The sequence below is a fragment of the Ursus maritimus genome, unplaced genomic scaffold, assembly GCF_017311325.1.
Source record: "Ursus maritimus isolate PB19 unplaced genomic scaffold, ASM1731132v1 scaffold_16, whole genome shotgun sequence".
Taxonomy (NCBI): domain Eukaryota; kingdom Metazoa; phylum Chordata; class Mammalia; order Carnivora; family Ursidae; genus Ursus; species Ursus maritimus.
The window spans coordinates 20,675,264-20,678,706 of record NW_024424008.1 but is presented as its reverse complement, the minus strand read 5'-3'; the positions used below and the strand labels follow the sequence as shown (position 1 = coordinate 20,678,706).

Here is a 3,443-nt window from a genome sequence, read left to right as displayed (position 1 = left end):
TGCTGATCCCGAGAGAATTTATGAGCAATTTTTGTTGCTTTTCGTGTTGCTGTGTATTCGCCTGAGATGGGTTGCTGGATTTTCTCATTTTCCAGATAAACTCTGCTCTTCCCTTCCACATTCCTGTAACCTGTTTGGCATTTGTTGGAATTCTGGGTTACTTGTAATGGAAAAGTTGAAGAATCGAGTACTAAGATGCCAGATTTCAGGGGCTTGGGGAGTGAATGAATGGGAGTAGGGAAAGAAGTAGGTATTTCTTTTAAAAACTTTGTATTTTTATGAAGTTTGGCCCTGGAAGAGGCAAGAAATAATGGGAAATAACAAGAGAGTATGTGGGAATGAAAGAGGGTTTTTACTTAAATCTTCCTATTTAGAGGCCAAAATCACATTCCACTTCAGGGCAGTTTGATCATTTCCCAAAGGAATCAGGACTTAGAATTCTGTGCTGTCCCAAATTGGGCCAGGGGAAAGGTGGAAGAACTCTTAAGTACTTATGTAATTTTTTCTATGAATACTCCATACTTTTCTTTTGATTATTTTTCCTTTCCATTCCCTTCCTGTTCGTGTTCCTTCAAGGCTTTCGTACTGCCTATTTAACCAAACTTCTGGAAGAATAGTGCATTTTTTTAGTGCATTTTTTTGACCATTCCAAAAAAGCGTAGCAATGACCAAGAGCCTAGGTTTCTTTTGAGAAAGCAACTGGTCCTAAACAGGCATTTGCCCTTTATACCAATATCATTATACTTACCAACCAAACCTGACTGGGATCCTCACCACCACTATTAGAGAAAACTGCTCATTTGACCAGAAGATTAAACTTGAACAAAACCTGTCTGTTCTTGCCTAGCTGTTATTACCAAGACACATTACCTGGAGGAGGAGAAGTCTGAGATAGATTCTTTTAATTATTTATGTGAGAAAGGTATGATTGTAAAAGCAAAAATGCATGAGAGAAAAGCGGCTAACATCTTAAAGCAACAGAACCCTCAACAAAAAGTGGAAAATCCAGTTCTAACAGTTATGAATAAAGTTTTCCATTGCTTGAATTCACTGTCATTACCTAATAAATAAGCTGCTGTTTCCCTTCAGAGGTTTAACTGGCAAAATAAATGGAAAGATGGCAGCAAAAGAAGGGAATCGCTAAGACTGGTAAGGATTCAGTATAATCAGAAATAGCAAAGGAAATTGGTTATTACTGGATCCTGACACTAACTCACTGTCCAAATGTGATTTCATTTCCTTTAATGAGATAGGCACCGGAAGAAATAACTTGAGGGATTTCTAAGAAAAGACACTTGTGGCTACCAATTGAATTGCTCTCTGTTACAAGTTACATTTTAAATTACAATGCATAGTGCAAGGCTCCATACATCCTCCAACATGACTCCCCAAGTTAGCTAACACTTTATATCCAAGCTAATACCTATTTCTGGTGAATTTAAGTTTATGCAGCACTCTTCTACCACTTCCAACTGGAAGGAGGAAAAGACATGAAAACAAATGTTAACTGTGTAATTGTTTATTGTCATGGGACCAGAGTTATACCCAGATTCAGAAATCTATTTGATACTCCTGCTTACTACTAAGTTAATGCAAGTAATTATTAATAGTTAATATTAACCGTTAATACCTACCTGCTCAGTAGTCTAAGATAAGAGATAGACTTTACATAGGCTGTTAATTTATGTGCTTGAGCCCACTTTGGTTTTCAGTAATCTAAGTAGAAACTTGAAGTTACATATGACCCCATTGTATAACTTGAGATAATCCTAAATTTCTGTAATGTATTTTGGTACTATGTTGAATTCACTTAAAAATCCACCTAATAGAGCACCTGGGTGGCTCAGTTGGTTAAACGTCCGCCTTTGGCTTGGGCCATGATCCCAGGGTCCTGGGTTTGAGTCCTGCGTCAGGTTCCCTGCTCAGCGGGGAGCGTGCTCCCTCTCCTCCCTGCACGTGTGCTCTCGCTGTTGCTCTCTCTCAAATAAAATCTTTAAAAAAAAAATGCACTTAATAGTTCACAGATAACTGGAAAGTAATTTTTCCAGTAGTACTGGCAGGAACATGCTGTTAAAATATTTGTGAACTAGTTGAGGTCTAAATAGAACTACAGCGTATTTGTGTATGTAAAAAATGCATAATGTTTATACCATTTTATATACACACACACACACACACACACACTACAGCATAAGCTCTAGTTCTGTTTTGACCTCAACTAGTTCACAAATATTTTAACAGCATGTTCTCACCAATACATATATTTATATATATAAAAGTGTGTATCATATATAATGTTTATACCATCATTTACAAGTAACTGAAGAACTATATCATACTGACAGTTTAAAGATTGACAAGATAGGGTGCCTGGGTGGCTCAGTTGGTTAAGCGTCTGCCTTCTGCTCAGGTCCTGATCCCGGAGTCCTGGGATCAAGTCCCGCATCAGGCTTCCTGCTTGTCGGGGAGTCTGCTGCTCCCTCTACCCCTCCCCCCTACTTATGATCTGTCTCAAATAAATAAATAAAATCTTAAATAAAAAAAAAGATTGACAAGATAAGGAAGTACTGTCTAAAACCATTTTTAGCGTTTGGTCTGCCAATACCTGGAGTGACTTCAGGCTTTATGGCCCACTTCAATGTTAACCTGTAAAAAATTCCAAAGGCATAGTTTGAAATACTGGTGAGTCAGGCCTGAGTTCTGGATTCCTGGTCTGATAATCAGTAACTAAGGTGTCAGCCTAGGCAAATCAACTTTGAATCTGGTTGGGTTTTTTTTTTTTTTTTCTAATTTTCTTAAGATTTTATTTACATGAGAGCATGAGTGGGCTGAGGGAGAGAGAAAAGCAAGAGTCCCCGCTGAGCAGGGAACCCCGCTGCAGGGCTGGATCCTAAGACCCCAGCCAGGGTCATGGCCTGAGCCGAAGGCAGATGCTTAACCATCTGAGCCACCCAAGTGCCCCTGAATCTGTTTCTTTATGTTTAATAATCTGGTAGCATTTAACATCAAATACATGGTTTTTGGTGATGTTCCAGCATGATAATCTGGGATACATGCTAAAAATGCAGATTCTGGTGTCCCACCTAGATATACTGCTTAAAAGTCTGAAGGTGAGATTGGGATCTGCATTTTTTTAAAAGATGATTTATTTTAGAGAACACATGTGCGGTGCATGAGCATATGGGGGAAGGGGCAGAGGGAGAAGGAGAGAGTCTTAAGCAGACTCCTGAGATCAAAACCTGAGCTGGAACCAAGAGTTGGATGCTTAACTGAGGGCGCCACCCAGGTGTCCCCTGAGATCTTAAATAAATTCACCAGATGATTTCTTTCTACCTAATCTTAAAAGCACCAAGGTGAAATAACTTGCCAAAGTTACTTCCAAAGTTAGGCCCCCTCTTTTTTGTGTTCCTAACTCTTCTTTCCTTCATGCTCAATAACTTATT

The 3,443-nt window shown here is 39.0% G+C and overlaps 1 long non-coding RNA gene across 6 annotated transcripts in view; it reads left to right on the top strand.

Annotated features, from left to right (window-relative positions):
* Window positions 1–3,443, top strand: part of LOC103675327 — a 21,965-nt gene that overhangs the window by 5,867 nt on the left and 12,655 nt on the right. For 3 of the 6 annotated variants that reach the window (XR_571804.2, XR_571807.2, XR_571806.2), the window contains exon 3: window positions 1,090–1,149. The exons of the other annotated variants lie outside the window; for them this stretch is intronic. This is a non-coding gene — a long non-coding RNA (uncharacterized LOC103675327). The remainder of the gene's footprint in view (window positions 1–1,089; window positions 1,150–3,443) is intronic. 6 annotated transcript variants of the gene reach the window in all.